Source organism: Natrix helvetica (assembly GCF_964273705.1).
Source record: "Natrix helvetica genome assembly, chromosome: 5".
Lineage (NCBI taxonomy): Eukaryota > Metazoa > Chordata > Lepidosauria > Squamata > Natricidae > Natrix > Natrix helvetica.
Window position 1 is genome coordinate 74,242,808 of NC_138551.1, and position 22,505 is coordinate 74,265,312.

The 22,505-nt window shown below is 38.4% G+C and overlaps 1 protein-coding gene across 4 annotated transcripts in view; it reads left to right on the forward strand.

Moving 5' to 3' along the window:
* ADGRA1 (adhesion G protein-coupled receptor A1) overlaps positions 1-22,505 on the forward strand; it is a 426,992-nt gene that overhangs the window by 397,208 nt on the left and 7,279 nt on the right. The gene's annotated exons all lie outside the window — the stretch shown is intronic.

Here is a 22,505-nt window from a genome sequence, read left to right on the forward strand (position 1 = left end):
TTTGTGCAAATTGCAATACACCCAAAACTAACTTTCCCAGATTTACATAATGCCAATAATGCAAACCAAGTGGAAGAATCATTGGAGTGCCCATTTGCTCCCTAAAGTGTCACTCAAAATTGTTACTGGTGTGTTGGAAGCATCCTACAACACAACATGGAGTTGGCTTTGGCAGAACTAGAACTTAAACGTTTTCTGCATTTCATTTTTGGAGTTGACATTATATTGGCCACTTTTGAATCTACTGATATAAATACTGATCATAGGGGCATGTTAAAAGAGTAGCATATTTACACTTGAACTTCTGTATTCTTATCAACAGTTGATATCCCCACTGGCTTAGTGGTCCATCAAGTCTGCCCTTTGAGCTTTTTGTTTTCTTTTTAATTTAGGTATTTAATTTTTTTATTATTCTTTTTATTTTTTTTTATTTGTTTGTATTTTATTTTTTATCAGATGACGGACATGTGTTTAATCCAAACATTTTTAAACTCAGTTATTGATTATCCAAACCTATCACTTAAGTCAGGGTTTCCCAACTTTGGCAACTTGAAGACATGTGGACTTCAACACATAGAATTGCCCAGCCATCCATAGGAGTTCAAATTGCCATGGTTGGGAAACCCTGATTGAAGTAGTTCTGATCATACAGTCTTTAACTTCATCATTATCATCATATCCACTACAGGATGAAGGCCTCTTCCACATGTTTCCAACGTATAGGGTCCTGAGCTTTCTTTTGCCAATTAGGTCTACAATACTTGCTAATATCATCAATCCATCTTGTTTTAGGTCTCTTTCATGGACATTCTTTTATCAAGTGGGGTCCATTCTATGACTGCCTTGGTCCACCTGCCACCAGTTGTTCTTGCTATGTGACCAGCTCATTTCCATTTCCACTCTTTTACTCTTGATAATATCATATACTTTCATTTGTTCTCTAAAGTCCTTGACTTACAATAATTTATTTAGTGACTGAAGTTATAAAAGCTCTGAAAAAAGTGACTTATGACAGTTATGACATATGACACTGCGACCATTGCAGCATCCCCATGGACAGGTGATCAAAATTCAGACGCTTGGCAACCGGCTCATGTTTATGACAGTTGTCCCAGGGTCATATGATCACCCTTTGTGATCTTCTGACAAAGTCATAAGCTTCTTACTTAGAAGTCAATGGGGAAAGCCATGTTCACTTAACAACCACGTTACTAACTTAACAACTGCGGTGATTCACTTAACAACGATGGCAAGAAAGTTCTAAAATGGGTCAAAACTCACTTGACAACTGTCTTGCTTAGCAATAGAAATTTTGGACTCAGTTGTGGTTGCAAGTTGAGAAGTACCTGCATATTCATGCCAGCCTGATTCTAAGTCAATTTAAAAAATACTCTTCTTGCTAAAAGTCTTTGTCAGCAATGTGCAAGGCATTCAATCTGGATTGCAAGCAATCATGTCCTGCTATTAGACCAAATCAGAGCCAATCTTTTTCCTTCCTATGCAAGGTCATTCTGGAAGACAGAGAGAGTAAACGGTGTGGGTGTGTATATTTGTGTGTGAAATGAACTTTTCCCTTATTTAGCATTGAATGAAGGGGAAACAATGGTGTCTTCTCTCCCCACTAATTTTCACTGTTGTTAAAACCCTCAGCTAAGAAGATTAGTGAGCATCCTGAAATTAAAAGCATACCTTTTTTAAAAAAAAATCATATGAAAATTAATTTGTTTGCCAATGAAGTGGTTCTAATTATTTCAAATCCTAAACAGTCCATTTCCCAATTAATGCATCTTGTTAAGAGTGTTGGCAATTTGACAGAGCTACACATGATTCTCATGACATTTTTAAAAATGTGATATAATACAAAGAATTATAAACTAACAAAAATGTACAGACATCAACCATAAACATTACAGGGGTGGGTTGCTGCCGGCAGATTTGCTTAAGTCTTGACTCCATGAGGGCAGAGTCCAGGATGATAACTAGAACATTATCTTGCTTGCTTATTTGGGATTCCTTCAACCTGTGACCTCCAGTGAAATGGATAGGTGCTCTCTAAGATGTTCTCTTCTACCAGTGGGCTGGATCTCTTCCTCCCTCTTGGATCCTGCAGGCAGCTAAGGGAAAGTAATTTCCTGGACCAGGGACAATTGTTATTGCTTTGTTATCAGAAGAAATGCAACCAGGTGGAAAGAAATGTAGAAATAACTTTGATGAAGGAATGTATAAGTCCTTAAGGGAGAAATATGTCAACTGAGTCATATTGAAAAAGTGGAAAGTGTGAGAAAGAAACCCAACCCTGTCTCTCAGTTCTGTTTAATATAAAATGGGGCAGAGAAAAATTGTGGCAAACTTTCAAAATTCTGTTAATATGTCCCAGGATGATAAAGTAGCTTTCTTTTGTTCTTTGTTTTCTAATCTGGTTTCTCTTGAAAGAAAACAGATTAGAAAACAGAAAAGCCTTCAAAGAAACTCTGGTGCATCTCCTCCTTAAGGCCATCCTAGATCTGGAGGCATTGAACAACTATCACCTAGTCTCTAACCTATAAAGTTGCTCAAACAAGTCATCCAGGGTTTGGAACTTTATTTGCTAATACTATGGGTTTTTAGAAGGCATATAAGAATCAACATGGTGGTCCAAAACAAATTATAATTAAAAGATTGGGATTTAAAGGCACTGAACCTATTATTTACTCTTTTAAAAAAATTAATTCTTGGCCATGATTTCTAAAGTTAACCAATTTCTAAATAAAACATTACTAACTACATTCTTCAGTGAACCTCAGAAAGCAGGGAGCCTGAGGCCAGGGATTTACCACATGTAAGGCTTATTCATATTTTTAGAAGTTCAAGATTGAGTTAATAAGTGAAAGTGTTAAGGTACTGACATTAATTGATTTGGTTAATTCCTGATTGCCATTTTTAAATGAGGCAAACTGGAATAATATTAGAAAAAGGAACCCTAGGCTTAATATCTCTCAAATTCAAGTCATCAAGAAATTCTGTAAATATGTGTCTGTGCACGCGCACGTACACACACACACACACACACACATTCAGATATCAGGTGGAGCAGAATAATGGCCATAAAAGTAATGATGTCAAATAACCCTAGTTCCATCTCCTACACCAACTGGATAGCCATATTGTGTGGTCCTTTTAAGACTGCCCTGATTGGGCATCCATTTTATTTTACCCTTTATGCACTCCCCCATTAGACATTGTGTGGCCATTTTGTTTGTGGCAGAGAACAATGAAGGAGATATGACTTCATATCTCTGCAAACCTGTTCCGCTGTCCAAATGTATGTGCCCTCTTTTCTTAAAAAGAGCCATTGATCCAGGGAGAAAGGCTGCCTACTAGGGCTCCAAATCTGGAATATAAAACTCACCATACAGTAGCAAAAGGTTGTGGATTAATTAATTTTTTTAGCTATCATCTAATGAACATCAAGGTTTTTTGAAGTCCTGATCTAATAATCCTAGTTCCTGTCCCAAGAACTAGATGAAATATAAATCTTTATGTCACTGCTGAATATCCTCTTGATGTCATGTTTTTCTGCAGTGAATGAACATCGTGATGAAACATAGAATACTAAACGAGTATTGTTCCCCTTCAGCAGGATAAATTTATCATCAAGGATGTGCAAATAATGTACAGAGTTAAGTTGAGTGAATTGATATGTCAAATGTTTGCATTGCTGGCTCCAGTTTTTAAGCGGTTCACTTTAAAAAAAGCCTATTCTTTGTTGAAATCTACAAATTAGGTTTTGGGGGGAGGGGAGGAGGGCAACATCTAAAAGGGGTCACAGAAAATACCCATCATACAGAAAGGGAGATACTAGAAATGACATCCTTTTGATAAAAGGTATGTTCTTTATTTTTCTTACATAAAATGCAACTACTATGAATATTATCCTGCAGTAGCGGCAGTTTGAAAAAGGCTTTCCCATTTTAAAAAATATTTATGTAATTGTTGTTAAGGTTGTGCATGCAGCAATTTATGTTATCAATGCAAGATTTAGCTTGATAATTGAGCTATCTGAGCTGTAAGATAATTGCATGCTGATTGTAAGTTCTTGCTCTCCTGCACTAAACAGATAATACCTTGCATTGTTGGCTGGGAATATTGTGTACATGACGGCTGAGAAATTCTTCACATAAACCTCTCTCAAATATACTTTCTGGATACCCATATAGTAGAGAGCCCTTATAGGTTATTCATGAGAATCCTTTATTCCACACAACTATCTGACAAAATAGAACTCAGCAATTGAAGTCAGCAACATTAACTTACAAATACATTTGCTTTTGGTACTTTTTATTATTTATCATATGCAATTTAATATTGTTATGGCTCAACAGAAAAACTCTTGAGTGGTTTGCATTAATTCTTCCAGTAAAAAAGATTTTCTCTGAAAGAACTTGAAATACCGGTTTCAGTGACCCTTTCTTATGTTGGTTTCTCAGGCAAATTTCCTGTTCTAAAAAGAAACTGAAAAATATCTCAACATCTTTTTAAGAAAATATGTCTATTTACACAAATTTGTATGCTTTTTAAAATCATAGCCTCATGAGGCTACCCAGATGCAGTTTTCAATGTAGATGTAGTTGAATACCTTGATGAATACGATCATGGCTTATTGACACAAGCAATGTTGCGTATGGCTTACTGTTTGCTAATACCAGGATTCAGACAATCTGTTTGAAATACGGAATTAGCAAAACTATTCTATTTAATACAGTAATCCTTAACTTGTGACCACAATGGAAGCCAGAATTTTCTTCTATAAGTTATGTGGTCATAAAGTGTAGTGTCACATAACCACATCGCTTAGCGATGGCAATTCTGGCAGTTCCTGTTGCCATCATAACTCCAGATGTGTGGGTCATCAATCGAGAAGCAGAGGGAATCCTAGGTAAGGAGAAAGGGCAGGCCAGGTATGCTTGATCAGCAACAGAAGACAATAAAGGTCAGCTAAGGTATCACAGACCGTGAAATGCAGAGGGCCATAAGGGCATAAATGAGGGGATATGCTTGAGGGGAATTGAAGTTCCCCTTTATTGTATGTGCAGGCATGGGGCCAAGTTTGATGATGTGACCATGGGGGGTGCTGCAATGGCTATAACTTTGAGGACTGGTCATAAGTCCCTTAGTACAGCGCCTCCATAATTTCAAACAGTTGCTGAATGATTGGTCTTAAGTTGAGGACTATCTGTTCTTGTCACTATGTCCAATTTGGAAAGATTTTATTGGAAGAGTATCCAGGAAGAGGTACTAGCTGCTTAACATAAAAAATTGAGGTTCATGTGCTTTTCCTCAATATTTTTCATTGTATTATTTCTGAAATAGAATTTTAATAAATGTTTATTCTCTTCTGAATGATTACAAGCAATACAATCTTTCAAGTTATTATGATGCATTCTCCAAACATAGGTTCTTTCTGTCCAAAGATTCAAAAACTGTATCTATCTATCCATCCATCCATCCATCCATCAATTGATCAATAGGCAGGCAGACAGACAGACAGACTCATATTCTCCTATTAGCCATATTAGAGCTAATATATTTTGTTTGAAATATATGCAATAAGCATTTAAATGAACATTTAAATCTATAACAATTTAAATTAAAATGCAAGCTCAGTAATGAATTATTTGTCTTCATTGGACAGGATGATGTATGCCTCATATGCATATTCCCTAGTACATTAATTGTTAAAGATGCTTGGCTCACAAAACATTTCCTTACAGGTGAATATATAAACCATTGGGGTTTAAGGAGGGTGTTTGACTAGGATGGTGTCAGGAACTGTGTTTAAATTCAAAAGCACTACCAGTTAATTTCATGCTACTTATACACAAGTATCTGATCTACTAGCAGTCAATGCAAATTCATGCTAGATAAGAGTGAAAGGAATTTATGGGGGACTGGGCTTAAGTCTTTTGTGGGACCTTAGCGACTTCAAACTCCAAACTGATGGGAATCAATCTGGGCAAACTTGGGCTCAGCCCTGGTCATCTACAGATGGAGTGGTATAGATCAAGTACAGATTCAGCCATGGAAGTTCACTGAGTGATTTCGACCACTCATTATATCTCAGTTCAAATGGCTCTATGGAAAACCTAGAGGAAGAAATACCATACATGGTATATTGGAGCTCATGAAAGACAGGAAAGATTCTCTGTCCAGAATTGGCCAAAGGAGAGGAATCAATGAAATATGATTTATATTCAAGGGATGTTTCAGAGAGATGTCATCAGCCTAGAGTTATAGATCATGGACAACTCTTAAGAATATAACTTGCTTTGTTTAACGGTCCATGAGAATGTCCTTGAGAGACAGAAGGAAGAGGAAGGAGAAAGCAATTTAGGATAACATCAGATAAGAGACAGCTTAGCCCACAAAAGCAATGAGGGTGTGGAAAATGTCTCAGAAGGGATCTTCCCTAGTTTCTTGGATTGTAAAGACAAGGTGGGAGAGATGTATTTTCAAACTTGCAAGAGTCTTTTACTGCAACCTTACAATAAAGGTAGTGTTAGTGCTCATAGTTGGTGCTTCCTGTGTGGGCGACCTCTAATGGCTATTTCAGTTGGGTTTGAAGCTCAGTTAAGGCCTTTAAATCTATCATTGACCTGATTACCCCTACTAGGGACCAGTACCTCTGAAGAGCATGCCACAGCTTATCAGCCTATCTCACCATCCACATTGCCTGGGTTGCTGAAAAAACAAAGAGTATGGAATCGGTGATATGAAAGGAATCAGATTATTGAGGACAATACAACTCAGGAGGTGCTATCTCCAGGGGTTCAAATTTTGGAAGTATTTGATTCAGCAAAGGATATGTAACTAACACATAATGGACAAAAATTCAGTATTTCTGTCATTTGCAATGCTGATCATCTTCCACCAACTATTTCTTCTTCTTTTGTACCCCAATTACAGTTCTTGGCCATAATATATGGTTACACTAAGAAAAGAGTTTTTATACAGTTAATAGCTTTTGCTGATTTCTGAATAATATCCACAAATATGGGGGTGTGAAACTGACTAGCAACTGATAAAGGGAGTGTGATCACATGGATAACTCAAAGGGAAAGAAACAAGGTGGGGAAATAAGAAGAGTTGGCAGGCTTGTAAGTCTGGTGAGAAGAAAAAGGAATCTCGGAAACAGATCTGAGTAATAAGTCAAGGAGTCCTGTTATTTTGACGTTGTGAAAAGGAGCATAATTGGATTAGGAGAAAAGTCCTGAATGCATGCAGAGCTTCAAAACAGATAGAGAAGAGGACCTATTGCTTGAAAACAAGTGCAATGGTATACAGTATATGATTCAGTACCTTGTTTTATCATAGAGAGAAGTGTGATCATATGAAAGCAAATCTAATAGAGCTCATTTTGAGACTTTCTACAGTACATGGCCATTATAAAAAGGCATGGATAAGGTTGCAGGCATGGCCCTAATCTCTCTCTATTTTGAATGTTGCATCTCTACAAAATAGAGATTTTATTCACCCTTTTTATGTTCTTACATACATACTTAAATCAAATAGCTATTGATCCATTAATTCCTATTATATCATCCATTATATCTAATCCCATTATCCCATGCAGTCGTATTTTCCCATAGTATTCTAGTTTATTATTATTGGTTATCCGCTGTTTTATTTTAGCAGACTTTGCCACTAGTTTTACATATGTATATATTGTATATAGTCACATTGCACAATTTCTATGTAGCTATTTTATTAAATGACTGTATATAGAGAAGCTCTGTTTATTGTACATATAGTTTACTCATTAGTGTATTTTATATCCTCATGAATCAAGGCACAGCAAGGTGTTTTTATCAAGGGATCTTGTTTGAGTCTAGCAATATCATAACCTGATGATACAGTTTAATAGAAAACCTCCACAGAGATTATACTATAGTCTATTACAACACAGAGTAATATTATATTTTACTTATTACCTATTATATCTTGGGTTTTTTCTTGTTGTTCAATAGCATCCTGTTCTGACACCCCTCTCCACGCATTCAATAAGCAACCCAGATAATTCAAATGAAGCACCGCAGATAGTCCAAACGAGCAGACACTGCTAGAATACATAGATTTTCTTAACTACTAATTCGAACGGTTGTTTCCTGCAAATCTCCCCTCCCAACGCCTCACCTATAATTTCTCTTGGGAAGGACCAATCCACAACCACCTGTGCTTAATCATCTTCTGTGAGTCTGCCTACGGAGTTGCTGCTTCCGTTTCTCATCCCTTCTCAATCTAACATCAGGGACAAACTGTGTTTGATCCTCCCCACTGCTCCATGCCTCAGGCGCCTCTTGGTGGCCAACCAGCCTCTCTGGTGCCTGCTCTGAGTCTGAACCCTGCACAGGGTCCTCCACATCACCCAGGGCAGACTCATATAGTTCCTCGCTGTCCGAGTCCATCAGCAGCTCAACCGGATCCTGCTGGGCCACACCAGCATCCTATCAAGGGTTACTTTTAATTCAGCTACTAATAACTGAATATTCTCTTTTCAATAAATCTGATCTTAGTTATTCTTCCATTTTGTAATATTTTCTCTGTTATTAACTCATAAAAGTTTAGAATTCTCTATCATAGCTGGCAGGTTCCAATACCAATACCTTGCACATATTAATAAAAAAGTGGATCCTTCCAAATTAAGGCTCCCTGAGAGCCTTACACTTGAGAAAAAGTGTACAAAACACTTGCTTGGTTATGGATATTTGAGGGAAATTATTGTTGGAAGAAATATCCACCTGATTTAATTCCAAGCTGGGAGAAAGACACTGGAAACATGGAGGCTGATTGGAAAGATGGCTTAATGATGAACAGAACCTCCAAGCACATGGTTCTGGTACAGCTGACAAAATGGAGTTGAGGTGGGGGCGGGATTATACCTTCTCTGAACTTGTTACTTGAACTTCCTGTTCCTGTGCAACAACATGTATTATATTGGCTGTTGTAGAGGTTATGTAGGGGTCATAGTTGGCTCTGTAGTTTGTCTGAGCTATGTTTGGTTGAAGTTTAGACTGCTTCATGCAATGAAGGGGCATTGGGCAATTCCTAATGTGTCTGATGGCTAATCCTACCTTTGTTGGATCTTTCTTGGGTGAGGGTATTGGTTTATGAATAAAGCTATCTATTTCTTTATCTCTTAAGTGCTGACATCTGCTATGGCTACTAAGGAAGGTGGAGGCTGCTTTCCAAGAGCATGTTTTTTCCATTTCTCCCTTTAGGGAAATATAATATTCTGCCTTTATAATATTTCCTAAAATATTTGATTCTTCTAGGAGAGAGGTGGATGCTAACTTTCTAATTATAATATTTGGATACCATTTCTTAAGAAAGAATTAGTAAAAAAAGAACTTAAGGAATACTTGCCCGAAGGAATATCCCACACGTCCAAATCTAATATGGTAAATGTAGTATTGTATGCCCATTTACTCTCAAGTATTACTTTTTTGGAATAGTTATTGGGAATTTGAACATTATTCTCAAGTGTAGTATAAATAGGAAATAATTAATAGGCAATTGTTAACTGAGAAATCCTAGCAATTGGGAATCCAGCTATTTGGAATTTATGCTTGGGCAAGCTAATAGCTGACTAAAATGTGGAGCATTAGAGCATAATTTCAAAGATCTAACCAATAAGGTAAAATCATATGACTCGTACTGAGGGAAAATTTTGAGAATAGCCAGTATAAGTATTTATTTTATTTTCTTGGATCCAACATGCATAATAGAAATAACATGGAGGCAACACAGTTGAAAGTACCCATCTCCATTTCTGTAAAAGAAGCATGGATGGTCTCAAGAATGTAGTTAGATTGAAAATAACTGCTAAATTCAGTTCACATCTAACCTTTTTTTTTAGGAAAAAAAACTAAAAAGAGAAATGAAGAGTCAAATTGCACATAGGTTTTCTGCTTCATTTGCTCTGAAATTCACTTTAATAGCCTTGACTGATTGGATTTTCCTTTCCTGATTTCTCCCTAGTATTAAACAAACAGATATTTACTTCATTTTCCTTCCTGCCATTTTCTGTTGTGTGGGATGCTCTAACAAGTTTCAGGATAACTGAAGGTGCCCTCTTTTTTGCAAGATGGATAGGGAAAGTTTGCTGACCTTACAATGAAAACAGGATTGAAGGGACTGTTGACTTAGCGGACCGAAAACCTGGAAACAGTATACAGGTGCTCCTCGACTTACAAAAATTCATTTAGTGACCATTTGAAATTACAACGCCGCTGAAAAAAGTGACTTACGACCATAGAGCCATGGTGCTGCAGTGGTTAGAATGCAGTACTGCAGGCTACTTCTGCTGCCTGCTATCTGCCAAAAGTTCGACAGTTCGATTCTGACCGGCTCAAGATTGACTCAGCCTTCCATCCTTCCGAGGTGGGTAAAAGGAGGACCCAGATTGTTGGGGGCAAGATGCTCACTCTGTAAACTGCTCAAAGGGGGTTGTAAAGCACTGTAAAGCGATATATAAGACAAAGTGCTTTTTTCACACTTATGACCGTTGCAGCAGTTCCATGGTCACATGATTTATATTTGGATGCTTAACAACGGTTTCATATTTATGATGGTTGCAGAGTCTCGGAGTCACATGATCCCCTTTTGCGACCTTCTGACAAGCAAAATCAGTAGGGTAGCCAGATTCACTTAACAACCGTATTACTAATTTAACAACTGCAGCGATTCACTTAACAAACGTGGCAAGAACAGTTGTAAATTGGGGCAAAGCTCACTCAACAGATTTCTCACTTAGCAACATAAACTCTGGGCTCAATTCTGGTCATAAGTCAAGGACTACCTGTATTTGATTGAAGAGATCCCATTTCAGATTCAGTAACATTCCAAGGTGGATTATACAATATACAAATGATGCCTATTTTTTAGAAAGATTTCCCCTTCTATTTTATATATCCCATGTTATTTATCCCCATAATTCAGTGTATATACCGTAGTAGAGATTTTTTTTGAAAGCTCCATTACATTTTTCTTTTAATCAGAGAGCCAGCGGTCATATAAACTTTACCCTGTCTAATAACTTGTGTTATCCCCACTGGATTTTGCTGATTGGGCCAAAGTAATTGAAAATCTGCTGAAACAGCTATGGATCTAATGGAACACAAGAGCAGTAGTATTTCTCACCCCCGAGGGAACGTTTCCAAATCAGCATTTCTATTCAGGTTCAGTTTTGTTGGCTGGGGAAAACAGTCTATATTACATTCTTTGGCAAACTATCTAAAATGTTCATAGAAGTAGATAGTGTATTAAGGTTGTCAGAATTAATTCTTGTTGTTTACCTCTGAGCACTGTCAACAGGAAGAAATGTCAAAGCGCCAGATTTCCATCGGTTCCTTCAGCATCGTGTCACTGTTCCCAGTGGCAAGAACATTTCCATAGTTATAATGTGGGGTGATTGGAGAGGCTACTTTCAGACTATGAAGCCGTAAGAAAATGGGGACAGGAGGAAATTGCTTGAATAGGAATGCTAAAGATTCTGAAAATTCAGGGGGAGGGGAGTAGGCAATATTATCATGTATTTCCTCTTAAAGTCATATCATATTCAGAGGAAACTAAAATAGAAATATCTGTTAGTCCAGGATTCATTTTAAAATCAAGAATATATTTGATTAGCATCAGAATGTAAAACAAGATGGATTGCCTAATTTCCAAAAAGATGAAAGGCTCATGTGCTGACTCTGACAAAGAACTTGATTTCTTAAAGTAGGGACATTTTATTGGTTACTGCTATTGATCTTTTTTTCATTCTTTGTTATTTTTCTTCTGCCTTTCATTAGACTGAGCCAATTCCTTGCTTCCTCTGGCTATGAGCCCACACATTACTGAACAAAATGTACGGTAAATGCTTTTTTGTATACTCTGAATTTTTTGCCAAAGAAATCAGAGTAGACTGCTCTCCAAGAGGAGAAAAATAAATTATAAAATGTGAAAATATAATTACAAATAATTAAAGTTACAAAAACTGCAGAATAAAAGAACAAAACGTTAATTATGCTAACATACCTAGAACAACAAATAAAAAAAAATAGGAATAAGAATAATAAAATTCTAAAGGTCCAGAGGACTTTAGCTTCTTCATTTTCTGTTTGTCGATTTTGTGGTCTCACTAGTTCTCGGATCCAGGCAGATCGAATTTCTTGCAAATAATCCAGTGTTCCATTGTTACTACTTTGTCATGCCGTTGCTTGTAGTCAATCTCTGTGTTCTTCTTGCAGCAGCTAACTAGGTGATTGACTGTTTCTTCAGCTGGCATCTGTTGCCTGTTGCCATCTTCCCAATTCTGCTTTTCTATGCATTTGTTCTTAAGGCTTGGTCTTTTGAAGCCAGAATTAACCCCTCGGGTTTTTTTCTTCAACTTTCCTGCTCTTAGCCATTGCCACGTGTTGTTATCTGCTTGGCCTGATGAGTAGTACTTTGCCTTGCCTCTTCTTCATTTGGTCTTTCTTGTATGCCAGCTTGGTTTCTCCACTTAGCGGCAGTCCTTGACTGGCCATTTAGTGACTGTTCAAAGTTACAATGGACCTCTCCAGGGCTATGACCTGGATTCATAGATGGTCGGGCTCCCTCCAAGGTCACCTGATCGTATTTTGTGCACCCAGGAACAGACCTGCATTACATTGTTTACAGTATCCCATGGTCACATTACTTAATTTATGTTTTTGCCAGAAACTGATATTTACTTCCAGTTTCTGACGACCACTGCGGACAATGGGTTTTCTTAATGACTGTCACAAAAAAAAAAGGTTTTAAAATTGGAGGTGGTGACTTGCTTAAAAACCACCATGACTTACAACGGTAAATCTGGGCTCAATTACGGCTATAATTTGAGGACTTACTAATAATTCTGGAATGGAGTGGGAAAGCAGGTCCAAGACCTGCAGGAATCTTGAAAGATAGAAAGCAGAGCATGGGGTGTCTCATAGGAGGGAGGCGTTGGGAGGCCTGGACAGGTAGGCCTCAGCCTGCGCTAGATCTCCCAGGGCCTCCCACACTCCTGAGCTAACAACATGGATAGGGTCGTTAAGCAAGGTACTTAATGACAGCATAAGAGGAAACCGGGTATAGGAGGTCATTAAAACAGTTGTGTGGGCAACGCATTTAATGACTGTTACAACTTGTGACCATAATGGGCAGACTCCATTATTGCTATAAGTTGAGGACTACCTGTACTCAATAATCTTCATGGTATATTAGCTTCAGTGCATCTTCACTCTTTTTCAGGTATTCTTCTGATGCCCTTTTTTCTTCTTAAATTCTCTAGCGTACTTGCAACATTCCACGCCCCTCAATTTTTATTAGTAAGTAGAATCTGTCAACATAGCTGCGCAAATGAAGGGCATGTTTCATTGTAATGATTTTTGTGGTCTTCTTATCAAGGGCTTTTAGTTCTGCTGGAGTGCAGTCCACTACTCCAGCTGTGCCTTTAATGACAGGAATTGCCAGGTGTTAATTGCTTGAAGATCTTTCCTCCCCTATCTTTAAGATTTTCTTCACTGTCCTGATGTATTTGCTTATAACCTTCTTGACTTCAGTGTGTTTGATGTTGTCAGCCTGAAGGAGGCCCAGTTTTATCTTGACTCTTGATCTTATTTCCAGAGGGCATTTTGATTCCTTCAGTTTTCACTATTTTTCTTCTGTGGATGGTGTGAGTGGCACATTTGTCTAGTCCAAATTCTATTGCAATATCTTGCTTATATACAGACAGCGTTCAGTTATTCCATTTCAGATGGTGTTTTTTTCATGTAGTTTCAGATCTTCCATGAAGCATATAATATTCTAGACTTAATAATTGTCAATAAGACAGAAAAAATTATGAATAGTGTATGTTTCAGTACTTAGAGGAAGCAAAAGAAAAGAGAAAGAACAGAGAAAATCAAAAAATACAAAGACCTGTAAATAGGAGTTTGGTTATTGTCACCGATGCCATACCAAAAAGTTTTGGAAAGGACTTAGAAAATCAGCACATTAACATTTCGATCTGTCAATTACAAATGGTCACATTGCTTGCATGCACTCATGTACTATGCCAATACGTTATGACATCCTAGGTTCTTGAGAAGAACTCGGTTCATACGAAGGCCAACAACAACTAAAGAACTGGCCGCTGTGATTTCACATTGTTGTCTATATAATAACAATGCTAGTAATGAGATATAAAACATAGAAAAATAATGAAGCAGTTTTTAGCACACCAAAGCATTTCTGTAAAGCCGATTCTTAAATGGTGTCAGAAATATTCAGTGATATGAAGCTATGGGAAGGTATTGTTTCTATTACAAGGAGGTGAAAAAGACTTAATGACATGTGTTGACATTAGGTTTTCTAATCTTAGCAAAACATAAAATAATAGCTTCCCTGAGGAATTATAAAGGGGACATTTTGCTAATTATAGGTACAGCTGGAAGATGGACCAGAGAAGCATTGCCATGCATATAGGTCAGGTGCCAACCACATTAGGAGGTTTGAGCTGGACGTCAGCCATGCTGGGAGGCTTGGCAGTCAAAAGAGCAGGCCAGAGGATAAGCTGGAGGACGGTCCATGCCTTTGAGCCTGATGCATTTGCCACCTCTGTGAGTCTATGTTAGCCACCCTAAGAAGTTTGGAGGCTGGAGGAGTGGGCCAGAGAGCAGGCCAGCTGCAACCCTGGCCATGGCTGGTGTGTTGGCCACTTTGGTAGACTTAATGTAGCTCACTTATTGTGCCTGTGGGCCTTGCGCTGGTTGAAGAAATGAACCAGAGGCCACGTTTATAGCTCTGGCGACAACGGGGTTGTGTTTGATATGTCTGTAACCTCTTTTGCTGTCGGCCTCTATCCTCACAGACTGAACAACTCTATTTGATTTTTAATCAGAAGAGAACAACCAGAACTCTAGAGCTTTGGGTTACTGGTGTTAGCTAGGCTTTTGGGTGAGGAGGATAATAATAGAATGGCAGTGTCCTATGAACCCTTCCCCCCATAGTGTCTACTTTTGAGTTGTAAAGGGATAAAACCCAATTCAACCTGCCAGCTCAGGATCTCTGACTGTGCGATTCCTTCCAACTTTGGATGAGAGCAAGAGGTTGGATAAGAGTGAATGGGATGGTAACCCTTACCAGCTGGTAAGAGCAACAAGGAGGAGACTCCTGTAAGTATAAGAGTGTTCTTATATGTTTGTGTTTATGTGTGTGTGGGGGGGGGCTGAGTTGGGGAGATGGTCATTGGGTACCCTGATAACACTGAGTCTATGAAGCTTTGCCTCAGGATGCCCGGATTCTCTCTCCCACCCCCTCCGGCCCGGGATGGATAGAATCAAACACTGTGGGAGATGCCCAACCTTGAGAATGGAGGGGGAGATGGATTGGAGAATAATATGGCGTTGGAGGGATATGGGCCAGCCAAAATGTTACAGTGATAAGAAGCATGGGACTATGCAGTGGGAGACTAGGAGTGTGCCATTCTTTGGGAAGACAGAACCGATGTCTTATACAGGTTTCATGTTCCAGCTCCTTGGTCCCAATCCCTGTACCCAATCAGCAGGTAGTCAGCGGTTCTGGTTTTCAGTTGCTGCTTCTAAATGCTAGGCTAGAGCAATCTATAATAAGACCTCCCTCATCTGAGATTTAATCACTGAAGAGAGACCTAACCTGGCTGGGCCTGGAAGATGGGGTGGCCCTTTCAGAAATAGGACCAGTTGGGTTTTGGGTATGAAACTAGCCAAGACTTAATGGCAAGTGTAGAAATGTGGGCAGTCATCATCTGGGAATCCCTTGTGGCCTTCAGGGATACTGTACCATAGATCACCGGGTATGAGACCTGTTCATTAAGTTGTGTTCTAGGGACCACTTGGGATTGTTGCTGTTGCACCCAGCCTCTCTTCTGCATATCAACCTCCCTGCCTCCTGAGCTCCTTGGTTCTGTTTCTGGGTTGGCAGTAGAGTTACAGTCTTGAAGACTTCAATCTGCCTTCTCTGGAGGTAAGTTCTGAGATGGCTCAAGAGTGGCAGAAGTGATGATTTTACCAGAAGTTCTCTATCACTTCAACTGTATGATCTGGCTATGCGTAATAAGCAGGGAAAGAAATTTGCATTTGCTCACATTTTTATCCTCATTTATAGTGACCCGTGTTGGCTTCAGGCCTCTCATTTTTGATAATAAACCGTCCGAACAATATGTCCTCATCTTTCAAATAGTTGTTTGTTATAATGCCAAAATGGATACACTGTTCTGTGTTTCTGAAAGTTTATATTTGAATGTGACATTTAGCCTAAATTTCTTCTTGCCTCCATCTGCTAGAAGGCAAATAAAACCCTTAGGCGCTCCCAAAGCCACCTCTGGGATACAGTGGTAAATGTCTTGCTGTCTCCATTTAAAACAATGAAGTGGTATCTGCCGCTTTGTGAAAATACATGTCTATCGTTAATGAATCTAAGGTTTAGCATTGAGTCCAAGTAACCCAGAGGCAATCCATCTAAAATGTCACATGTGAATAAAAGCATCTGGTTGTGTAAAATGATTGCTTCTCCTTTTTTTTTATAAATAACGTTTTGGTAGCTCTAAGGAATCTGGTAGCTTCTAGGATTGCTTTTTTTTTCTTTTTAAAGGTGCATCTTTCAATGAAATACATATGCATCCAAAGCGAGACAGCCGAGTAGAGTCAAATAAAGAAGAATAACATGTTCAGAAGGCCTCCAAAGGAGGGGTTGCAATTTCAGGGTTTAGAATGGACAAAGTCAATGATAGTCTTGCATCCAAAGGGATAATGAAAATTAAAAGGACAAGGCTTCTCATGTGAATATTATATAACTGAGTGGTGGAGTGTGTGTTTTGTATGCAAAGTTCCAAGTCTGATCTCCTAGGAAGGCTGAGCAAAATTCACATTTGAAGTAACGAATGAGATAGAGAACAATTCAAGTCCCTTTAAAGGCAATTATATGCTCCATTTCTTTTTCTTTCTTTCCCTCTTTGATAAGAATTAAAATTACAACATGCTCAGTACGGATTAAGCTAAAGCAGTTATGCAAATACAACCAAGTTGGCAGATTCAAACATTCAAATATTTAAAATGCTTGGTTGTATTTAACAGTTTGCAAAGCAATGAGAACAATGAGCAGCATAAAAAGATAGACCCATGTCTATGGATTCCTGCATTGGGCAAGGGGCTGGAGTAGAAGACCTCCAATATCCCTTCCAGCCCTATGATTCTAAAGTTAAATTTACACACTTCTCCACTCTTACCCAGTGATTCTTTCCTTGACACAGTTTGGCCATTGTGATTCCCTCTGGGCATTAGCCAAAGACAGCCATTTCAAGATGAAGGTCCCCTTCCCACTAAGAGTCACTGCCCACCTAAGTAGAAAATTAATGGCCTAGTCTTGTGCTTCCTAGACACATCAGATTGTGAGGTTACAGTCTGGCTTCTAAAGGCTACGGATGCAAAATACTAATATGTTGCCACTTGCAATGGAAATATTTAAGTTACTGCAACCATGCTATTTCTTGCAAACATTTGAAGTTTTGGTTCTTTGATACTCAGCTTACTCTGAATGTCACACCTGGAAGCTATCCAGTCAAACTTTACTAGAACTCTATGGTGAGCCCAGTCTTTGGCGTACGTTCTTCAGATATCCTTCTACACAACAGCCTGAATGCAAATATGTCATCTAAAATATTAGCAAAGACAATATTTTTGAGGTGACTCACTGGCTCAGGTAACTTTTGATGATATATGCAGCTTTTCACTCTGTTTTAAAATTGCTTAGTCTCAGCAGAGCTATTCATGAATTTAAACAGAGAGTCCTTGATCTAGATATATGAAGTGATAGATCTAAAATTGTGATGGTAGAAAATACACATAGCTCAGAGTGAAATGTTGGGTGGTACGAGTTTTCTGATCTTGGTTTTTCATTTGCAGATAATGCAAATGCTGAGATAATCTTCTTCAGTGCTTTGATCTTGGAAAAATGGGAGGTTTCTCGTTTGTTGTGAAATATATCATTGCCTGTCCTGCCAGCTTCTCCTAACTGTGATTAGATGGGTTGTGTTTTTGGATGCTGTTGTTTTCTATATGATTGACAGGTCATTATCTAGTTCTTGTTGAAACAATGCAGTGCCATCTTCTGTTTATGTTGTTAATCATTGTGTGATAAAGAGGGTGGGATGTACTGTAAAAATTTAAATTTTTAAAAGTAGATTTTCTTAGTTAAGAATTTGGGTTTTTTTCTTATTTATCTGTATCGGTAGAAAATTGCATAGAACTAAGAAAATGGATGAGATTCACAGCGCCCTTTGATGCTGTAATTCAGTTTAAACTGACTGTGAGGCATGACTCAGAAGGCAGAGAACAAGATGTGGACTTGAATTTCAAGGCCTAGACTTGTATTTTATCACAATATTAAGAGGTCTGTGTGACTGAAAGCCTAGTGATGAAGAAATGTTTCAGATCTCAATTGTTTTGGTTTAGACCAGGAATGTCCAATCTCGACAACTTTAAGACCTGTGGACTTCAACTTCCAGAATTCCTCAGCCAGCTTAGTCTATAATAAATTGCTCGTTTTGCATGACAGTGCACAGGGAGGATGCACAGGACTTCCTACAAGCCTGGCCCGCTGATAAATTAGCAATCAACAAATATGTAGACTTAAAACCTATCTCTGCACTATTCAAAAACAAGTATCAAACAGAGAAGCAAACAGTGCAGATCAGTGCAATTTCCACCGTTATGTTTGCAGTAGGAGAGTCTGTCTGCTATTTTTTCTCCAGTGATAACAACGAATTAGTACATAGAAAATAATATTAAGTTTACAGCAGCAATCTTCCTGGACTTCCTAGAGCGCTAGAAAATCCCATTGTGAAGAAGTAAATTGTTTCAGGAAACAGGACATCGCCTCAAGGATGAGACAAGCATGCGTATTCTTCCCATAGGGTATTCATTCACAACAGTTGTGTTGTGGAGACAACTTCCAATTAGGCTGCATTTCAAATGGGGGGAAAATGAACCTTCCATAAATTCTCACATTTGATATTCTGGCAGTCATCACCCTGCCCTTGCCTCCACTTAGCCATCATAGCCTCTGTTGTGACTCTTTTTGCTTTCTCTGAAGTATTGGGAAGGTGGGGTGATTTTAGGTATCAATAGTTTTCTGTTAAGCGTATAATCATCCTTGTCCACAGTTTTCTATTGCTATAGGCATGATGTCCTTACGTGCTTCAAAATTTTATTTTAAATTTCCCCATAAACGTTGCCCTGAATTTTCTAGTTCAGATTCTTGGCATTTTTAAAAGTCAAAATGTATTGCAATGGGTTTCAGTTGTATAAAGCTACTTGTTTATATTTTTCCTGTCTTTTATATGAAAATCCCATTATATTGTTTGGCATTCCAGATAATTACTTTTGAGCTACCACTTTATATTTAGTTTTACCCCTCAAGCTATAGCTGTTAGACCTTGTGATTCTAGTAAAAGTTAATCGTATCAGTTCAAGGTCTGCAATTGTCTGATCTGAACTCAACACTTCACACTTCCTTTTTGCTCACAGAACTGTGTGCAACTAACGAATCACAATTCCAATGTAATATTTGAAATGGAACCATGGGGTCCTAATTGCTTCTGGAAAATTTTAAAATGGAAGGTTATCCAATGGTATAGCTATTCTTGGAAAACATGAGATACATTCACTGTGTAATAATTCAGCAGAAGCAGAACTAGTAGTATACTCTCAGCCAAAGAACCTTTTTTCTCAGACAATAGCAGACATAACCCTGGTGAGATTCAGAAACAGTCTTTGTGGGACACGGGTTTTTCATAACAAACATTACAAATTAACTGTCCAACATTCCCCGTATCAAAGTATAAGGGTGACCTGTCGATCTGGTGGTCTCCAGTTCTTCTGTCCCAAAGGTGCTTTTTCAAAAGGCAACTGGACTTTGTTTTTCCTTGAAGATGTTTTGCTTCTCATCTAAAACTTCTTCAGATCTCACCATTTTCTTCTCTGCATTGTGAGACTTGTGTTCACTTAGATTAGAAGAACCAAAACAAAAAAAAATAGCAGTGGAGGAAGAAGTTGAGGTGAAATCCTTTCCTCTCCTCTCATTTTTTGCCAACAAGACAGGGCTCATCACGTAGATGAGAAGAGGAAATGACTGGACGAGTTGGACATTTCGCTTCTCATCCTGGATGAGAAGAAAAATGCCTTCAAGAAAAACCAAAGTCCAGTTGTCTTTTGAAAAAACACCTTTAGGACAACCATGACCTGGATGACTGAGAATCTCCATAGACCTCCAGTTCTTCTGTACTCTGACTCATTTGAGCTTAGCAGGAAAAGTGCTGCTGCATGAGTTCCATAGCATTGCTAACCAAGGATTTTTTTCCCCATGCTCCCTGCTGGGAGCTCCTTCCCTGGTTTTCTTGCCTTTCAGTTTACCACCTACTTGTCCAGCTGAGTCATTTCCCCTTCTCATCTACTTGATGAGGCCTATCCTGTTGGCAATAAGCGAGATGAGAGGCAAGGTTTTCCCCTCAACGTCTCTCTCCACTGCTGTATTTTTTTTTAATTGGTTCTTCTAAGTGAACGCAGATCTGACAATGCAGAGAAGTAAAAGGGTGATGAATCACTTGGGGAAGCCTTGAGGAAAATAAGGTGTCTGACTTGAATTAGCAGCAGCTTTCCTCATCTCTATCATTACCTCAGAATTCTTCCTGTCAGTCCTTTTCTTTTGTCTCGAAGTGGCAAATTGCATCTTTTCTCTCTGTTGCAGAGATGTGAAACAAGGGACGCAAGAAGCTTTGATGTCTAATGTCGCCAAAGCGTCTCTGATCCAGCCCATTATTAGGGAGTTCATTGGCCAGGATGGGGGTGCCATGAATGGCCTTTTGGATTAGATGAGGAAACCATTTTCAATGATAATAAAATTAATTAGAAAGGTGGGAGAGAGTTGCTGTGAAAGAGATGTAATTTTTTTCATTAATTCTAATAGGAAAATGTATGTAACATAGAATTGTCATTCAAAGAAAAGTTGGACTTTTGTTATTTCAAGATTTGTTGAGGTGGTAGATTGAGCACCACCTCTCTAGAGCTTCTTTCAACCAGAGTCATTTTTATACTATGTTGATTGAAGGGACACTAGGATGGGTGTTTTATTTTAAAAACACATATCTCCTAGGAAACTTGTTCAGCTTATGATGGGGCCTGACAATGATTCACTGCTTAATTATAACAGTTAGTAATACACATTGCACACATTAAAATGGATTTGGTTCCAAGAAGTAACTAGTGTCAACATCCCATATTTCACTATTACTTATTGTACTTGTAAGTAGCAAAAGAAATGGCAAATCTGCTTAATTATTAAAACCTTTTATACAACATAAATAATGTTTAGTTTATGTCAGCATAATGAGTAAAAATATCGTGTAAGCCAGCTTTTCTTATATAGGCACACATAATGCATTTTCTACATTCCTTTTCGCCCAACATCCCTTCTCTGCTATATATTTCGTATGGTACCTGCTCCCAAGCAGTGATTACTCTTCTGGGCTTCTCATCCTGGGTAGCTTAGAGGTACTGCTCTAATTTTCCTTTCACAAAGCACATAAAAACATTTGAAGAAGCAAAGCTTGAGAGAGATGTAGTCTCCTCAGTGTCACAATGAATACCAACTAAGCCTGAGGCCAGCTACTAAAGTGGTTTAGGCAGCCTGTAACAACAGTGGCTGAGGCTGTGGTTGGAGGCAACACACTTATCAAATTTATTTATTTTATCAAATTTCTATACCCCTACATCACACTAGTGTGACCCTGGGCAGTTTACAGATAAAACAGTAAAATCTTATGAAAGCTATAATTAAAAACAAAGTTAAATCCCAGATTAAAAATAGAGTTAAAAAAGAACAATTGCAGAGTTAAAAGGCAGAGGAAGTGCCTTCAGCCCACCAACCAACCATCCCCAAGATCGCATGGTACGCTTAGAACCCCAGGCTGGTTGGCAGTGCCAGGTCTTCACGCTCGTCCAGGAGGCTGGACTAGTGAGGGAGGGGCCTTCCTAACCACTGGGAGCATGCTGTCCCATAGAGTGGGTGCAATGGCAGAGAAAGTTCTTTTCCTAAATCCTGTATGCAGAATGTCAGAATTATGTATTAGACTATATATATATATTCACAATATGCATATATGTATATCACTATATCAACATTGCCGTACATAGCACCTTTTTCTACTTTTGGCTTTGGATTGTTTGAATAATTCTAGCTTTAGCATCCTAGTAAAAGAGATTTTCTAGTTTGGCGATATGTCTTCTTCTTCTCTATATCTCTTCTTGAGATCAGAACCATATTGTTTAGAGCACCGGTTCCCATCTCTGCTATCAAAAGTTTTTACTGTGCACTAATATTTACGAAGGAAATTTCATGATTGGAGGCTCATGGGTTTAGGTTTGTCATCTTGGGTTCTAGCACATTAATTACATAATCAATTTAAGATA